The sequence below is a fragment of the Vombatus ursinus genome, unplaced genomic scaffold, assembly GCF_900497805.2.
Source record: "Vombatus ursinus unplaced genomic scaffold, bare-nosed wombat genome assembly UNPS02011369.1, whole genome shotgun sequence".
NCBI classification, from domain to species: Eukaryota; Metazoa; Chordata; class Mammalia; order Diprotodontia; family Vombatidae; genus Vombatus; species Vombatus ursinus.
In genome coordinates, this window is record NW_020951147.1 from 7,232,072 (window position 1) to 7,252,148 (window position 20,077).

At 44.3% G+C, this 20,077-nt stretch overlaps 1 long non-coding RNA gene across 1 annotated transcript; it reads left to right on the forward strand.

Moving 5' to 3' along the window:
- The first annotated feature begins 3,290 nt into the window (after positions 1 to 3,290).
- On the forward strand, positions 3,291 to 8,401 carry LOC114038643. The gene is made up of 3 exons (XR_003568581.1): positions 3,291 to 3,373; positions 4,383 to 4,612; positions 8,345 to 8,401. It is a non-coding gene; the product is annotated as an uncharacterized LOC114038643 (long non-coding RNA).
- The last annotated feature ends 11,676 nt before the right edge of the window (positions 8,402 to 20,077 follow it).

A 20,077-nucleotide genomic window follows, 5' to 3' on the forward strand; every position in this document is an offset into this window, starting at 1 on the left:
CGGCTTTTCAAGAGTATCCCTCTTTTCCTTCCAAACTGCTTCTAATCTGGTCCTGTTTTTGGTTTTACAGCGAGAGCCCAAGCCTGGAGACCTACTCGAGATTTTCCGAACCAACTATTCTGACTGGGCTGTTTATGTGGGTTATGGTTGTGTTGTCCACCTGGCACCTCCACGTAAGAAGTTTCTCTCCTGTATTTCTTAGACGTGGCTTGGCTGTGTGCAGGCCAGGGGCTGGGTGTCTAGGTGGGGTGGTGCATGATACCTATTAGCAACGACCAGCATCAGCAAGGTTTCCTGATTAGAGATCCTTAAAGGGGTCAGGATGTCAGGAGACATGACAGCGTAGTGAATTCAGAGGGCACTGAGTGTACTTTCAACAGTATGGAAAAAATACAGCTTAGCATTTGTCCTCCCTCCCACCAAATCAACACCTCTGCAGCAGAGACAAGGAATACGGACCCATACCACAGCGTTACACGAAGGCTGGGGCTGGGGGAAAGGTAGTAAGCCTACTGTAGCACAGCAACATTTCTAGGACCTGGTGCCATTAGTTGTGGGGGGCCAGCAATGACGCCATTATTGAAGGAAAGTAATATTCCCTTAACAACCCACCCACCCATTGGAATTTTTGAGCACTTTTCCACCTCTTTGAATTGTTAGAGTAAGAGGCCCAGCTCAGGAGGAGAAAGGCAACGGGGAGGGATCTTCTATTGAGGCAAAAAGGCTATGGAGTTGGTGCTTAAAGGATCATTCATGACCGTGGTTGACGAGATGCCTACAACAGATGGGAGAAGGAACTGGAACCATTGTGTATCAATGTGGGGGTGTAGTGGAAGCCATCTTCCGGCTTGATCAGCCCCGCCTTTAAAAAGTTGGTCTGAGGGCCTTTGTGACATTTGTTTATTATGTCACCGTTTACACTCCCCTAGAGAAAACTAGTCAGTTAAGGCTCTCTCAAAATTTTCTGAGTTCGTTCATAGCGAGAGTTTCATAGTTGACTTGGTTACTGAAACTGTTTGGGAATATTTCCATGTACTTGAGTTTGATGTTAGTCAGGACAGCCAGACTGTCCCTCACCGATTTCTGACTCTGTCAGGAGCATGGGACTGACTGAAGGACTGCTGGGCTTTACCTATAAATGGACTGCTTACAGATTCACTGAACTTGTCCTTTTCCCCCCCTTAAATCTAAAAGACCAACACGCTAGTGTTGGTGTAGGTAACAAGAAGTCAGCCTGGAAGGATAGAGCCCTGGTGAAGATGGAACGGCTCTCTGTAGTGGCTGGGGATGACAAATACCAGGTCAATAACAAACATGACGACAAATATCAGCCTCTACCACCCAATAAGATTGTCCAAAGGGCTTTCAAAGAGGTGGGCAATGAAGTGTTTTACAAACTCATCCAGGAGTACTTCCTGACTTACCTGAGATATGGGATACCCGGCAGCAATCAGGTGGGTGGTCATAAAAGACAGGCTCTTAACAAATGATGCTTAACGGAATGAATGAATGATGATGCTAGCTAGCATTTATATAGTGCTTCCAGGTTTGCTAAACAAAAATCATCAGTTTTTCTATAGTATTAACCAAAAGCAGGAGGAAATGAAAGAAAGATAAATTCTGTTCAATTTCTCTACTAAAAATGCATAAAATAGCTGAGAGTCAACCTACCAAGACATAGTCAGTATTTAAATATTTAAGTATTCAAGGTATGGCCTCCCCTTTCTCAATGAATTGATAAAGAGACCAAATTTTAAATGTGTAAAAATGATGGTTTACAGTACACGTGGTGATCTGTGGGTTTCTTTGACTAGGTTAAAAAAAAAAAAGCAGTATGACTGGCCAAGAGGATCAGTCATACCCATTGAGCCTATGTACAGCAGTCAGTCTATGGGTGAATTCAGACCAGAGGGGTCCAGCATAGCAGTGGAAAATTTCAGTTCTGTCTCTGAGGATTTCGATTGGAGCCAACTTCCTGAGAGAAGAAGAGAGTTTCTCTGTCTCTCTCCCCTTACTTCCACTGACGAGAAGGGAACGATCTGGAGCAGAGATATACAAGAACAAATATAGACAAACTATAGACAGCCCAGTACAGAAAAATAGCCACCTGAAGGTTAGGGGGCTTCAAGGTACATGACTCTGAACCAGAAAAGAAAGCTGGTGATAGACTCAAGAAAGGACCTCCAGTACCCCAAAGTTGTGAGTTGACCCTTTGGGCACTCATGAAACTGTTTGGTTACATCCAACCATTTTTGAGTTGGCTGTCAGGGAGGATAGTGATACTCTCCTATAAAATGATACCTTTGTACCACTGTCAGAAACTTGGGGCTGGAGGGACCACTGGGCCTGACCCAGGATAGGACCCATATCACCAACTTCCCATTGGATGTCCTGCTTAAGATGGAGTCCACTGTAGGCATCTTCTTTTTGGAATGAAAGGCAGAAATGAAAGGTAGAGTCTCCTCATTTGCAAATGAGGGGGTTGGAGCACATAATTTCTAAGGTCACTTATCAGCTCTAAATCTTTGATCCTATGGTCCTCTGTTAGTCATTGCTGATGTTGCATGCATCTCTGACCACCTTCAAATTCCAAGTTTAAGCACATTTTCTTTGGATCTCTATGTATACCTGTGGGAGAACATGCCCCAGGCCCGGAGGTAAATGCCCTATACACCAATTGCTCTTACTAAACCACTTAGCAAATACTCTTTCTAAAAGCTAATTCACTCTAGCTGAGACTCAAGTCCTCCCGGTGACCTCACTATTTTCCACGACAGCCTCTTTTACTTTGGGAGAGTTTTCATTGCTAGAAAGTCTCTCTTTACACCCAGCCTCAGTCAGCCTCTATTTGCTACCCAGTCCTGTGGCCAAGCAGAACAAGGCTACCCTTTTTTTTCTTTTTTTTTTTTTTTAAAGGCAATTGGGGTTAAGTGACTTGCCCAGGGTCACACTGCTAGTAAGTATCAAGTGTCTGGTCTGAGGCCGGATTTGAACTCAAGTCCTCCTGCCTTCAGGGCCAGTGCTCTATCCACTGCACCACCCAGCTGCCCCAAGGCTACCCTTTCTCATGGCAGCCCTTCAGATAGTAGAAGTAAGGATTGCCTCGACTACATCTCTCTATCCTAGTGCTATTTACCAATCTCTTTATGGCCTTGAACCCAGTCCCCTCATTAGCTTGGCCACTTTCCTTTGGGTGTGGACTAGCTTATCGGTCTATCCCTCCTTCCCAAAAGCTGCTTGTGTAACCCGGCCCTGTTTTTGGTTTTATAGCAAGAGCCTAAGCCTGGAGACCTGATTGAAATATTCCGAAGAGGCTATTCACATTGGGCTGTTTATGTGGGTTATGGTTGTGTTGTCCACCTGGTACCTCCACGTAAGAAGTTTCTCTCCTTTACTTCTTAGATAGGGCTTGGCTGTGTGTAGGCAAAAGGCTGGGTTCAAGGTGGGGTGGTTTACTATATCTACTGGCAATGGCTAGCCCTTGCAAGGTTTTCTTATGATATACCCTTGCCTTAATGAGTTTGGGTGATTAGGGGTTTACCCAAGGGCACAGACTATAGAAGGCATTGGACATACTTGCAGGCCTTCAACAGAGCAGAAAGAGCACAGCCTAGCCCTCTTCCTCCATCTCCTCCCCTCCCCCCTCTACATCAGCATGGGCTGTCCCATGGTCTCTGCTATGGGGAGAGATAAGATGTTGGACTGAGTGGTTACTACATCCTTGCTGACCCGAGCTGATGGTATGCCATCTTCTGTTGACAGACATCTTTCATTTAACCACACACTCTCATTCCTTACTGCCACCTTCTCCCTGATGCTCCCTCCCTCCCAGTAAAGTAAGAACCACACCACTGTTTTTGGTAAAGGGACAGCATTTGCTAATCCTGGACAAGAGCCCTGCTAAAATTTTTGGAGAAGACATTCCGCACTGCTTGTCCCTTGTCTGGTTTGTGCTACTCCAAGCAGAGATATTGTCAGTTCTCACATTTATTTATGTATAAGAATTTAAGTAGATTAATGGACTTCAGAATCATAATTGGGTTATTGAAGCTGATTCATCAAATCCAGTCATTTTTGAGTTTGCTCAAAACTCAGGGACTTGTTAGGGAGGATAGTGATACTCTCCCACAAATGATACCTTTGTGCCACTGTCAGAAACTTGGGGCTGGAGGGACCACTGGGCCTGACCCAGGGTGGGGCCCATCACCAGCTTCCCATTGGATGTCCTGCTTAAGATGGAGTCCACTGTAGGCATCTTCTTTTTGGAATGAAAGGCGAATATGCTGGTGGAGTCTCCTTGTTTGCAAATGAGGGGGTTGGAGCACATAACCTCTAAGGTCATTTATCAGCTCTAAATCTTTGATCCTATGGTCCTCCGTCAGTCATTGCCGATGTTGCGCCACTTAAGAGAGAACTGCTCTATGTGATGGTTGGAAGCAACAGGTACCAAGTGAACAATAAGTATGATGACAGTGACCCGCCACTGCCACCTAGCCAGATCGTGCATCGAGCTTTGAAACTGGTGGGAAAGATGGTTCCCTACAACCTCCTCAACAATAACTGTGAACACTTTGCGACCCGACTGAGATCTGGAGTCCCTCGCAGTGATCAGGTGTGTTCTAAAGCAGCAGGCCCCTTGTAAAGCTCGTGGCTGAATGACTGAATGAATGACAGCTTCAATTCAGCCTTTATTAGGTGCATGCTTCATGCAAGGCATTGCGCTAGGCAATGAAATGAAACCCTCGAGCTCTAAAGGACCTCATATTCCACCTGAGTAGGTACATACAAAATAATAAAAACGTAAATACTCGAGGGAAATTGACCTGACTGTCCTATTGGCTCCCTCCCTAGATTTCCCTTCCTTCTTGTAGCAATGCTCCTGGAAAAAGCTGTTGTTTACACTCCTTTATTATCTCCCTTTCCTCTTCTCTAACTCAATTCTCAACCTCTTGCAACTGGACCTCATATCTCATTCTTCAACTGAAACGGTTCTCTCTAAAGTCCCGTGTGATCTCCTGATTGCTCATGGTTTTCATCATCATCCTTCTCCAATTCTCTGTCATTAGCCAGTTGACCAACCTCTTCCTGGGTATTTGTCTGCTCTGATTTTGTCACAGTGCTCTTCCTCATTCTCCTTATCATTATCCATATCCCACCCCCTAACTTTGGGAGTGCTCTAACGTGCATGGTGCACCATTCTCTCTCTCTTCCTTCTTCTTTCTCTCTCCCCCTCCCTCCTTATCAGCTTCCATGAGTTCAATTATCATCTCTACACAGATGACTCCTTAGAAATAAATATCCAGCCCTGGTGCCACATTGCCAACTTTCCAATGGGCATTTTAAACTGGATTTCCTGTAGGCATTCTAAAATCAACGTGTCCGAAAACAGAATTCATAATCTTTCCCTCGAAACCTCCTCCTTCCCTATACTTCTGTATATTTGTTGAGGGCATCACCGTCATTGTAGTCACCCAGGTTTGCTGCCTTGGACACATCCTAGACCTCTCATCTCCCTTGCCCCTGTGGCCTCCCCCCCCCCCAATCAAATCAGTTGCTAAACCTTGTTGATTCTTCCTCCATAACATCTCTTGCATCCTCTCACATGGCCACACTCTAGTGCAGGGCTTCATCAGCTCTAACTTAGACTATATAAATAGCCTCCCAGTCTTCCTGCCTCCAGTTTTTCCCATAAGTGCATCTTCCATATAGCTACCAAAGGGATATTCCTAAAGCAGAGCTGTAGCCATGTTACTCCCCTGCTCAAAAAGTTCTAGTGGCTCCCTATTGCATACAGAGTCAAATTCAGACTCCACTGTCCTTATTTTAAAGCCCTTCACAATCAGGCTCCAACGTACCTTTCCAGCCTTATAATATGTTACTCCGCTTCCTATACTCTATGGCCATATAAGCTGGCCTCCGTGTTATTCCTCACACAGGTCATGACACCCGTGGTCTCCATGACTTTGCATGGGCTGTCCAACCTACCTGGAATGGATTCCCTCCTTACCTTTACTGCTAACATTCCCTAGCTTCCTTCAAAGGTCAGCTTGAGTGCTGATTCCCTCCCTCTGCCCCTGGCACTGTCTCCTGAGAATGCTGTATATTTACTTTGTAGAGACGTCAACATCTGTACATGCTGTTTTCTGAGGTAGAATATAAGCTTTCCTGATGGCAAGGATGCTTTCTTTTTTTTGTCTTTGTCCCCTCAGTGCCTAAAATGCTTGTGGACTGATTGATTTATGGAGAAAACACAAACAAATGAAAGATAAAGAAAGGCCTCTGGAAGGAGGTGGCATCTGAAGACCTTTGTCTCAAAGTAAGCTAGGGATTCCAAGAGGTGGTGAGGAGGAAGGAAGGAGTGCCTTCTAGACGGTGGAGGGCCGTCTGTATCGAGGCACAGAAGTAGGCGATGGAATCCTATAAATTGGGAAGAAAGAGCCAGCCAGTTGCAGGACAGTGGAGGACATGTGATTGGCCAAATTTGTGGGATATTTAGATGTCTGTATGAGGATTTTGTATTTCATTATAGAGGCTACAGGAAATCACTGAAGATTTTTAAGTGATTTCACCAAATCAAGGGAGGTGACATAGTCACACCTGTGTATTAGGAAAATCAGTATGGCAGGTGTGTGTAAGAGAAAGAGGGTAACACCACTTGAGGCCTGGGGACCAATGTAGGGGCCCACTGCAATAGTCCAAAGTGAGAGATGATGATGGCCTGAGCACAGCAAAGGCTGAGTGAGCTCAGAGAGCTACTTCAGAGGTAAAATGAATGAGATGACTCCATGAGGGGCCTGAGGGAAAGGGAAGAATTGAGGAGGATACAAAGCTATGGACTCAGATGACTGGAAGGATGGCAGTGCTCCAAAAGCAACAGGAAAACTGGGAAGAATGGTGGATATAAACAGATGATTAAATGTATCTCAGGAAATCATGGAGGAGGCACGTGTAGCTGTTTGTAAAGCCCTCCAGGATATCCCAAGAAGTTAGACCTGATAAGGGGATGTGAGGACTAGAGATGTTGTGTTCACTGCCTTGGCATGACCTTGGCTCTAGTCCTTTTAAGACATTTTTCCCATCTGGGTGCTGTCCTTCTTTCCTTGGTAAAGGAGCTTTGTGTATAAATCTCTGGGAAGTTCTTTGAATCATCCTGGCTAAGTCTCATGTTCAATGATCCTTGGGCCAGATTCTCACTGCTTCTTTAGGGGAGACTGTTCCATGGGCTCTTTTGGGAGCACGCCTCTCGCAGCTTTGTGCCCTGGCCAGATCACATCGAGAGTATTGTCCTGGACAGTACATTTTAGGAACTGCACTGGCAAACAGAGCATCCAGGAGACAGCGACCAGAACAGGGAAAGGCCTAGAGCCTGTGTCCTAGGGGGATCAGTTGAAGGAACTTGGTGTTTAGCCCAGAAAAGAGAAACCTCAGGCAGGGTGTGATAGCTGTATGAAGTATCTGAAGGACTGTCCTCAGGAAAAGAGGCATTGGAATTGTTCTGTGTGGTCTAAGAGGAGCCATGGGCAGCAGCCGCAAAGAGGCAAACTTAGGTTGGATGGAAGGAAAACTTCCTAACAGGTCCAGCTTACCCCTTCACGGAATGGGCTGTCCTGGGAAGCAGCACGCTTTTTCTTACTGGATACCTTCAAACAAAGACCTGATGACCACTTGGCAGATGTACTGTGGTAGGGATGAGGGGTAGGGACTGAATTAGATGACCCCTGAGCTCTCTTTCCCAATTCTGAGATTCTGGGCAAGTCAGCGCTAGCTTCTTGGTACTTGTAAGCTTTAATTTGCCAGAATTTACACCCAGGGTCGCAGACAAAGGCTGGTGATGAATGATTTCACCAAACAATGAATTTGTGGATTACCTGGATAGAATGCTGGTTGGTCAGAACACCTAATCAGACCTGATTTAGGTCTCCCTAAATTTTGATATCGTTTTAGGCCTTTCAATAACAGCCTGTATACTGTGGATGGCGAAATCCCCCTTTCCCAACTTCTCTTTTTGTTATTAGAGAACTAGGTGAAGTCCTTGGGCTGCAGATCTACCATTTCAGATCTAGATTTTCCTATCAAGGCCCCTCCTGCCCTTCTTCCTTGCTTCTCCTCCCCAGCCCCAGAAGTTTTCAGTTTTAAATGCCTGCAGATTGTCATCCTGTTTCTTACCCATAATCCCAGCTTTGTTTATCCTAGTTTTTCTCAAAGATTCTATTTTTTCCACTCTCTGTATAGTATGGTTGCCCCACATCCCCAGGCTAGCCCCTATTTGATACTGAGCCAAGTGTTCAGGAGAATGAGGGGGAGCAGGCTTCCACCCTGATGGTCCCTCCTTCTCTGTTCGCAGATCAGAAATGCTCTCCTGAAAGTACCGGGTTTGGCTGTCAACCTCATGGAGCTCATGCAATGAGAAATAACTTCAAGAGACAGGAAAACCAAATGATGAAAATAAAATTCATGAACCAAGTGAACACACACAAGAGGGAAAGAAAAAGAATTATCAGAACCTTCTATACCCAGTTATGTTCTAGCAAAGCCAAGAATTTTAAGCAAATGTGGATGATTACCTACAAAAATCTAAAATACCCACATTTACCAAACAAGAACTAGAGATCTTAAACAGCCCAATATCATACAATAAAACTGAAAAAACCATAAAGGAATTACCAAAGGAAAAAGCCCCCAAACAAACTCTGGTCTAGATAGATTTACGAGTGGAATTTATCAAATGTTTACCGAGAAATACCTATGCTACAAAAATTATTCTCTATAATTGACAAAGTAACCTAACTCCTTCTCAGAGAGAAATATGGTCTAATACTGAAACCGGGGAAGGCTAAGCAGAGAAAGAGCATCCAATATCACTACTGAATACTGATGAAAAATTGTTAAATAAAATAATAGCAGAATGGGAGGATGCAGGAGGAGGAATGCTGACTGAGGGGAAACCACCCTGATTAATTTATTAGGTACCATAGTGAAAAGAGTTCTGGACTTGGAATCAGGAAGACCTGAGTTCAAATCCAGCCTCATACACATAGTTGCTGTGTGATTCTGGACAAAACATTTAACCTCTGCCTGTCTCAGTTTCCTCACCTGTAAAATGGCGATAATAACAGCACTTACCTCCCAGGGTTGTTGTAAGGATCAAATGAGATAATATGTGTAAAGCCTTTGCAAACCTTAAAACTAGACAAATACTAGCTATTATTATTAGCTAAGTCGCTCTCAGTCCGCCTGATGAGATTACAGGGTCTGGATCTTTGTCAGAAGCTCAGCCCTACCTCCTTGTTGAGAGGACACAGGGAGCTTCTCTCATTTGGCCCCCAGTGAATGGAGCTGCCTCCAAGATGACTGATGACCCTTGTCACAGGAGTTAGGTCTATAAGAGCCACCCAAGAAACCTCCCATCCTTTTTCTTGTCCTGAACTTTCTCTCTCTCTCAGATTTCCATACCAAAGTGCACAGTTATTGAAGGGGGATGTTTCCCTCTTTCTTCCTGACCACCTTTCTTCTCCCCCCACCCCAACCCCCAGCAGAAAACTGCTACTTGCAGGAGAAACACAAGCCAAAGCAGTCTGGGTTTGCCTTGGGGAACCTGAGAGGGGCATTTCTAGCCCCAGTGTTCCATCTGTGTCTGCCTTCTTTCTGTTTTTCCTTCAGAGCACAGGCAACGATTGGCACTCCTAAGAACGAGTATTTCTAGGCTCGAGGGTTAGTTTACAGGTAATCCTGAGTTTGAGAGTTTTCAAGTTAGGGAAATTGAGTTCAAGAATCAGGCACCAGCCTCCCTAAGGGAGAAGACAGGGATCTGGGACAGAAGCCTACCCTGTGGCCGGAGGGTACAAGCCCTTGACAATCCCTTGGCTATTATACTTGAGTCCTGATAGTGCGGATGTAAAAAGATTGGGGAATGTTTGTTATTCAGCCCCACAGTGTCTTTACCTTCTAGCTGGGCCCCCAAAGCCCAGGGGACCGCAGTAAAGCAGACTGGACTCACTCGGACCTGGGTGCTTTCTTCTGGGGCGAGCGGGAGAAAGAGCTGGGTTGAATCCAGAAATGGCCAGAGTCTGTCTCAAGGCCTGCCTCCACCTATATCCTTCCAGGAAAAGTCTCAGAAACAGTGCTCTATCATAAGGAAGGCTCATATCCAGGGTTTCCCCTAAAAGGTGGGTATCAGGGACCATTCCCACAAAGGATATTGGGTATGGGACAGTCTTAACTTCACTTCACAGAAGGCTGCTGCGAAGGACCCAAAGTCATGCAAGTACACAGAAAACAAACCATCTCTAATAAGCCACCTAACTACTCCTGGAAGGTCAAGACAGCTTTGTGAGAAGGACTGCGGAATTAGGCCCTTTTGCACTCACTTTGCATCCACACTCTCCAAGTAACTTGTGTGACCCATTCTTTCAGAATATCACTGCAGTAGCTGAGAGGAGGAGGGCTTGGAGACTCGAAATAGAAGGGTACTGTGGCAGTCCAGGCATGAGGTGATGAGGGCCTGCCCCAAGATGGCAGCTCTGGGAGCGCAGAGCTGTTGTGACAGTAGAAACAAGGTCTGGCTGGATATGGGGGTGAATGGGAGTGAGGAGTCGAGGATGACAGTGATTTTTGGAGCCTGGTTTGATGCCTAAATCCTACACTCAGAAACTCTTGACCCACAAACTTCTGTTCCTCAGAATCACCAGCAGCAGACCTCAGAAAAGGAACTAAAAAAAGGCAGAAGAGGGCAGCTAGGGATTCATGGTCCAGTCTGCAGCTGCTATGGACTTCTGCTGCAAGCTTCCATTGCCTTGGAGAGATTAGAGAGTCGGGAGGGGAGGAGGAAAAGTCCCAGAAAGTCTGTAAGTCTGAGGAAAAGAGAGTACTGGAACAGAACTGCAAGTTAAGAAGTCATCAAGCATTTCTTAAAGTGACAGCTATGTGTGTGCCAGGCACACATGCTAGGAGCCGGGGATACAAAGGAAGGCCAACAAATGAACCCCAATCCTAGCTCGTAAGGAGCTCACAGTCTAATGGGTGAGACCAAAGGGAAGCCACCAAGTTCTAACAAGATGTACAGAGGATAAATTAGGCCTAGTCTGTGTGGGAGGGCACTAAGATTATTAAGAAGGACTGGGACAGGTTTCTTCCAGAAGGTGGGATGTTAGCTGGAACTTGAAGAAAGCCAGGATGAGGATGGAGGGAGTTCCAGGCTTGGGGGGACAGCCAGTGAAAATGTTCAGTTGGAAGATGGAACGTCCTGTGTGAGGAACAGGAAAGAGGCCTTTGTTTCCTGCATTGGAAAATACATGGAGCGGAGTGAAGTGTAAGAGTACCGGACAGGCGGGTGACAGGGAGGTTAGGAATTTTATGTTTGATCTTAGAGGTAAGAGGGAGCCACTGGAATTCGCTGAGTTGGGGGAGGGGTGACATCAGACATGGATTTGGAAAATCACTTGAGAGGCTGAATGCATTATGGATTGGAGTGGAGAGAGAACTGAGGTAGGCTGACCCCCAGCAGCTGTTAACAGTAATCCAGGTAAGAGGTGATGAAGACCTGCACCAGGGGAGAGGCAGAGCCAAAGGAGGCAAGGGAGAGTATTTGAGAGATGTTACTATGGTAGGAAAGAAAGCAGAGAGCCTTTCTGTAGAATAATGGAAGGGGGGAGGACCTCCTGACTCTCCATCATCAATCATCTTCAGCATGGCCCATGAGGATCAGAGTGACTCAGTGCATCCTAGCATGGCACATTGTACCCTCCGCCATGACGGGTTCAACATCCAGGTCTAATTCCAAGGGACAGACTCCAGTCTAAAAGATCCACACCCTGTAATCTCATCAAGTGAACGTCAAGCCCCTTATCTTCTTTCCCAGTCAATTATTCCAACAAATCTCTTAGGGGGCTTTGGGCACACTAGTTCATTCCTCCACTGGTGGATAGTCTTCTGGGGACCTGGAGAACCCCCCCCCCCCCATTGTCCTTTGGAGAGCATCTCCCCAGGACCTTGACTAAAGGGTCTTGGCACAATTCATATGGCAGAGTGATTTTTAGTAGGTTTTTTTTCTTGTAGGTTTTCACTTTTTACATAGATATAACTCTGAGGAAGTGGCCTCCTGGGTGTCATTCAAAGTCTACTTAGTTCTTAGATGAAAACACACACAAATTCAACAAGCAACATTTTACAAAGTTCTCCCGGGCTGCCTCCTGCCTGCTGCTTATAAGGGCTCGACTGAACTCGAAGCAGATAGAAAAGAATAAAATTAAAATAACTAGCTATGGCAAAGAATAAGGGGAAAACAAAATCCAGGTTTCTCCACTTAGAGTGCAAGCACAGTCCCAGATGAGGTCCCAAGGCACATATGTGGAGATTTATCAACAGGGATGTGATACCAGGGGTTGACTTGAAGTCACCTACACACAGGCAGGTGACAAACTAGCCATCCTGAATGAACAATTCTTTAACTGGTCCCTACAATCACAGGTCAACCTCTATATTTCTCAGATGGATCCCTGCAAATGCATAGGGCAACCCAGATGGAGGTGGGCACCAAGATTTCCTGAAACACTCAGGGAAGTGAAAGCATTTCTCTAATGGATCTTTGCAGTATGCAGGGTCATCCAAATGAGGTTTGGACTCACTTCATGCTAGGACAAGAAGGTGAGCTCAAAAGGAAACTGAACAAACACATAAGGCCCAAGATGTACATGGCTTCCAAAAAGGGATTAACTAGAAATCAACCCCTCACATCCCAAAGTCCCCCCAAAATGTATTTCATTGTCTCTGATCAACCACCACGGAGTTATTCCATAGAACAACGTGACAATATTGACTTAGAGGAACAAAATGCTTAGAAGTTGCAGGAAATAATAAAAAATAACATAAAGGGTGCCTCAAACTACATTACAATGAGCAGTAATCCTTCAAATAATTTAGTACTGGTTAAATTTACAAGAAAATAAGAAACTCAATTCTCTGCAATTGTAGTGATCAAGCTTGACCCTGGAGGAGAGTTGAGAAAACGCATTTCCCTGCTGTCTCTGCAAAGGGGGAAACTATGGATATGGAATATTGTTAGGTTTGTGGACAAGTTGGCAGATATTTTGAACTTTTTTCTTTAACAAAAAAATCTTTGTTCTGGGATGGCTCCCTCAGTGAGAGTAGAAGGATGTGTCCTGAGACAAAGGTGACACGAAATCTAATGGCATCAATGAAAGTAGCATTTAAAAATGATTTGGTATTGGTTAGAACAGGAAAGTAATTGATACGTAAGGCCCAGGAGCAACAGAACTTTGTAGCTGTTATAAAGATGACCCCAGACTCAGTTCCGAAGACTGGTGTCTCAAAGACTTTTTATTAGAGAGGCTGAAGTGCGCCATTTCGGTTCGCTCAAGAAGTGGGTGCACTTCCTCGGGAGGAGAGAAAATGCTCATGGTAAAAGAAGCCGGGGCAAGCTTTATAGTTAGTAAATGCCCCTCCCTTCTGGATTAGGATTGGTCCTAATTCTTTTGGGTTATAATCTTCCATATTTGCCCCACCCCTAACATACATTGTGTGCCTAGAATTGTTTTATCACTCCCCTGGCCTCCGGGATGGAGAAATTAGCCTGTCTGTGCTGATTTCTTATCTACTTATGTGGAAACTTAACTTTCATTTCTCACAGTAGCTTACTGTTTCATAAACTTAAGAACACAAACTACTTCCTATTCAACAAGAATCCAGGGGAAAACTGGAAATCAAATTGGCAGAAATTAGGTTTCAACCAATAAAACTTTAGACTATATGCCACCAGGCTCTAAATGAATGTTGTCTACACATAATAGTCACGTCGTAAAAACACTTAGAGGAGATGCCTTTCATTATTAAATGGTTACGAGAGAGAATAACTAAATAAGGGATAGATAAGATCATAAAAAGATAATTAAATGTAAAAGTCTATGCATTATGATTGCATATGTAATACCTATATCAAATAGCTTGCCATCTAGTGGGGAGGGGAAAGGGGAGATGTGGGAGAGACAGAGAAAATTTGGAACTCAAAATTTAAAAAAAAATGTTAAACATTGTTTTTACAATTATTCTTAAAAGTATATGCATTAAAAAATAAATGCTACTAGAATAACAAGAGAAACTACTGAGTGTAAAAAAAAAATGGAAAACAAAAAACTCTTGCCTCATTTATCTCTTACAGAAGTCTGGCATCTAATTTATAACGTGTCCCAAAAGTCTTAGTACAGTTTTAAGCTTTAATAACTTCAGAAGCATAAATGCTACAAATACAAAAAAGAAAACCATTTGAAAGTTTATGTTATACTTACTTAATAAAATTTTTTAAAATGTTAACAAGATGGACCGTCCAGTCATTATACATTTTGTGGGCCAGGCAGTGGAGTGGCAGAGGCCCTCTTTCTCAGCAGGCCTGTCAGTCAGCTGATTTATTTCTCTCTATTAGACTTTTTCTTGTTGAGTCATGTTAAAACTGTTGTGGATGCATCAAAACCTGGTTCTTTGGATGATCTTAAGGCTAGGGTTCCAGATACAATCCTTACAATCACAGAGCAGTAGCTGATGAAAGTTTTTACAAAGTTCAGAAATCTACTATAGTGCTGTATAGCATAAGACGGTAGTTACTCTGAATTTTAATAAGAAATATCGATATTTTAAGATGTCATATCAGTAGCCTTTCAAATGCTTTTTGTTAGTTCATAGCTTTTGATGCTACTAAAGCATTAAGACTTTTGGGATACCATTTCTATAATATATACATATATAACTATTTAAGATCAAAAGGCATTCTTGAACAAATGAGAAGCAACAATATGAACAAGAAATTTTCTGAAGATAAAATGCAAACTATCTACATCTGTTTGAAAAAAGGCTTTATCTTCACTAATAGGAAAAAATGCAAATGCAAAGCAACCTTGAGGACTTACCTCTTACCTATACAAAGACTGTAAGTGACTAAATCACAAGCTCTAGGCCACACTGCACCTGGTAGAAAATATCAGGCCTGCACAGAATCCAAAAGTCAACCCTGACCTTCTGCTCACCCACCTTCGTGGGACGAAAGGAACGAAGTGGTGCTCCTCCTGGGCACTGGTACCCAGCCTGGCATCATTCCCCGCTCCTGCTCTCCCTGTGAGTGCCCGTGATTCTGGATCCCTAACCCCTGCGGCCTGCTCTCTCATCCTGAATCACCTCAACCCCTGCAATGGCCTATTCCACACCTGCCTGCCCCATCTGCTGAGCCCTTTGAGATTCCCTCTCTATAAAACTAGCAAACTCTGCTTTGTTTTACAACTCTTCTTCTCGTGCTCCTTCCATCCTGTGTGCCTCACTGAAACCTGGCTTCCTTCCAGATGACACTGCGTTCCTGGCTGAACCTTCTCTCCCACTTCTAAACCACTGGTCCTAAAGGAGGACTCGAAGTCATCTTCATTCCTCCCCTGCCCTTTCCAGACTTTCCCTCCATTGTTATCATTTGCCAACCTCTTCTCCTATGAGGGTCACACCCTCTAAATGTTATTCCCCAACCCAGATCCTGGTGGCTGTTAATCATCTGGCCCCAGGGCATTCTTCCTCCTTTCTCAATTAAGTTCAGTGCCTGGCTCACAAATCTGTCCACTCCAACTCCAGCCCTCACCCTAGCAGCCTTCAACATACATGCTGATGTTCCCTCCAAAGCCCTGACCTCCCAGGTCCTTCAATTACTCAACTCTTGAGACCTACTAATCTGCTATACCTAGGGGATGAGAACCGTCGATTTTGATCTTGCCATCACCCAAAAGCGTTCTCCTCCATGATGAAGAACACTTGATCTTGACATTTACCTGACTAAAATCTATTTTTTCCACCCCTCTCTTTGCTTTACTTTTCGTAAAACCTCACCTTCATCCTTCATCTTTCATCCTTCATCTTTCATCGTCTGGACCTTATCCAGCCCTCCAGCCCCCTAGTCCTGTTCTGGGCTCTCACCTCTTTTTCTGGCTGCACTCTTCTTCCTTTCCAAGCTCAACTCCTTGGGGAACCAATCCAACTGTACATTATCTACTCTCCAACACTTGTCTTGTAGTGCTTGTACCTTGTCAAACCCCCACCATGGACTACTCCCACCAGCCATCTCCTCCACTCCTACTCACATTCTGCCAATCAGAATTCAAATAAGTCAGGAAACTATTTTAACTGGACTCACTACACATTTATGTTATTTGCTCTCCAATGGGCTTTCATTGTAGCAAGGAAATCCTTCAACTTCTTAATTGATTCTCTATCCTACTAAATACAGCAGTTCTAAGACTTTCTCTTTCCCTCCCTCTATTTGTGTGACACACACACACACATACACACACACACACACACACACACACACACACACAATTTTCTCTCTCTCTCTCTTTCTCTCTCCCCCTCTGCTGAGGACCTCAGCCTTATATTTTACATCTCAAATTCCCTCTTCTCTATCTTCCTCTCACAACCCTTCTCCTCATCTACTCTTTATCTCTACTCTTCATCTCTTACTATTTTCTCCTTTACTGTAGACTCTGATTAGGACTAGTGGCTCTTCTCATCAAGGCCCTCTCTTCTACACATACCTTTGATTTCATCTCCTCTTGTGTTCTCCAACAGATTGCTCTCACCATCATCCCCACTCTCTAATCCTTTAAGCTTCTATCTATTGATTCCTTCCCTGCTTCCTACAAACATGTCCATGTATCTCCCATCCTTAAAAAGCACCCTACTAGGTCCCCCCATCTCTACCAGCCATCAACCTTTCTCTCTTCTTTCTCAAAACCCTTGGAAAAAATATTTCCATGTGCTGAATCTATGGTCCTCTCTCCCCCACTCTTCTAAACCTTCTGCAACCCTGACTTCAACGCTTTTTCCAAATCTACCAATGCCGTTTTAATGGTGAAGCCTCATCTCTTTTCAGATCCTCTCCATGCCTGAAATGCTCTTACCCCTCCCTCTGCCTTTCTGAATTCTTGATTTCCTACAAAACTAAGCCCGACATCTTCCACATGAAGCATTTCCAGCTGCTAGTGCCCTCCTTCCCCAACTACTTTATATCCATTTTGCATAGAATCTTCCTATATTTATATAAGTACGTGTTATTAGGGAAGGAACTGCTTCATTTTTTCTTTTGTCTTTGCATCCCTAGCACTTAGTGAAATGACTGGCATGGAGTACCAGTAATAAGTGTTTTTTGCCTGATTTTTCTTTGAATTCTAGTTTATTAGGTATTGATGCCACCCCTCAGATATTTTAGACCCACTTCTTAATCTAGCTATATCTTTTGCCTTGCCTGTAAGCAACATATTGATGAGTTTTGTTTCTTGATTAATTTTTTAAATGAGTTTTTATTAATATCTTGTTATTTTATATCCCTATAATTTTGCCCAGTATCCTTCCTTTCCCTCTCAGAGAACTATTTTATATAACAAACAGTATTTTCTAAAGACGAAAAAAGAAAAACAGGAAATCGGCATAACTGACCAATATATTGAAAAAGTCTAAAATATGTACAATATACAACATTTGTGGACCTTCCACCTCTGCAAAGGGGTGTCTTCTTACATATCTTCTTTCAAGGCAAGCTTATTCTTTGTAATTTGCATCATTTGCTTTTGAATTTTTTGTGGTTGGTTTTTCCATTTACATTGTTACAATTATTGTACATATTGTTTTCTTGGCTCGTGGTTTGCTTCAGCTTTCATCATTTCATGTCAACACTTTTTTGCCTCCGTAAGATAATTCAGACCATTGACATTTATTATTTTAGCCTTGGAATTTTGTCACTGTGGGGAAGTGTTGGGAACTCCCTCAGATGATGAAGTTTGATAACCCATCTGTAATTAAAGTCTTAGAGAATTCTTTGTGGGTACTGATTGGTTAATCCTTTTATACCAAGACGAAAAGTGACCGAGAAGTTAAATGATACTAGCATGTGTTAGAATTAGGAACTAAAGCCAGGTTTTCCTTAGCCAAGGGCTGGCCCTTCATCCACTACCCTATACTGCTTCTCATATTTACTGTTAGAATCAATGTGTTTTGATGTTCTCAGTATTGTCCAGAAGAAGTGAAGTATATCAGTCTTCTACAACTTTTTCCCTCTTAAAACAAATTATGTTTCTGTTTTTCAACTATCGTGTGGGACGGTGACCACCGAAATCAAGACTTTGGAGTCTGAATCAGAGATCAGAAAAGGTCTTCATTCTTTCTCACGAGAAAGGGCACAGCCCTCGTCACTCAAGCTTGGCAGCCAGGGAGTGTGCCCGCCGGCTGGGAGAGGCAAAGCTTTACGACCCTCGCACGTGCCCCCTCCCACCTTCTTACCTCTCTCCCCCATTGACTGGTACTCAAGGCATACAATCTAAATGCAGCAACTGATATCCAATAGAAGCAAACATGCCCATATTTGGGAACCAGATGCGTGCCTGTACCAGGAAGTGGGAGCGACCAGGAACTGCCTGTGCTGACCTGGACTTTGAGAAAGGGAAACTTACCTCAGGGTTTTCTGGAAAAGTGAAACTTAGGCCTGAGGGAAGTGCACTTTGGGCCATCTCTCACAGTATTAATTCATCTGTTTCCTGGAGGTTTGAATACTTAAAACAAATAAGGCATTTTTGCCTTGCACTGTTGGCTCCTTCTCATTTCCTTCGTTTTTGGGGTTATTGCTTCTCCACAAAGTCCTACCTCAGCGTCCACAGCATTTTAGAGCAGAATACAAGCTCAGGAGGCCTGGCCCCGCCTGTCTTGTTGGATATGCCTCCCCACCCTCACTCCAGGTCTCTGCTCTCTCCTTACCTAGCCCCCCAGAATCTCACCTTCCTAGACTAGCTCATGCCCTCTCCTGCAGGTCGCCCTCCCTGATTGCTCCCCCCATCCTCCCAGGGCCGGGCAGTGGAGACTTGCGCTTAGTGACGGGGCGTTTCTTCTGCTCTCCCCTATTAGATGCAACCCCAGCCCCCCAAGCAGGGGTTACTTCCAGGTTGGTCCCTCCACCCCCAGTGTAGGGATTTTCACTCTTTTTGACTCCTCTTTAATGAGGGTAGTAGCCTCTGAAACTGACATTTGCTTTGCTTGTCACTATTTCTTCCTCACATCTGCCATCCCTTTAAAAACCTTCCCCTTCCCTTTCTCTGTATCTGCTTGTAGAGTCTGGTATGTTTCCACACCACATTCTGTCTGTGTTTGTTCATTCCTCCTTTGTGCATTTCAGATAAATGAATGGAATGGGGAGAGACTCGAGGCAGGCAGATCCACCAGCAGGCTGCTGCAGTAGTCCAGGTACGAGGTGATGAGAGTCTACACCAGGGTAGGGGTGTTGAGGTTTAGAGTTGGGAGAGCTGGTTCAGGTGTGAAAGAATTCACTTAGACCTTCTCTGTAACCATTGGGAGCTTTATTGATGCAAAAGCAGCAGGCTAGCTCTGGAAAGAGGACTAGCAACTTACAGAGGGGTAGGGGTCTGTTTTATCTTACAAGATAAGGGGAGGGGTTGTCATGACACAGGATGAGGAAGATGGATGGCAGGATAGGGGACTCAGGATAAGGAAGAGTTTTATGGTATCTCAAGACAAGAGAAAGAGACTCTAGGATGCCCTCAAGGTCAGGAGGGGCCTCACAAGATGCTGGAAAAACAACCCTTACTTAAAATTTGTTTCTTTAAAAAGCTTTTAACTTTTAGGGCACTGTATGTCTTCTGCTTCAGGGGCAGTGTCAGAAGAAGGAGGCATATTCAAGAGATGGTGAGGAATCCAGGACGACCTCTAGGTTGTGAGCCCTGAGGGGTTGGGAGGATAGTGCTGCCCTTGGCAGTAATGGGGAAGGAAGTAGTGGTGTATTTAGGGGGAAAGATCATGAGTTCACTTTTGGACAGGTTGAGTTTAAGATGTCTACTGGACACCCAGTTTTAGATGTCTGAAAGGCAGTTGGAGATGTGAGATTTGAAGTCAGCAGAGAGATCAGGGCAAGATTGGATAATCGATCCATCCTGCAACAACAGAGATGATCATTAAATCCGTGGGATCTATCTAATGAGATCAGGACAGAACTCGGGGACACCATCAGTTAGAGGATGTGGTCTGGAGGAGAATA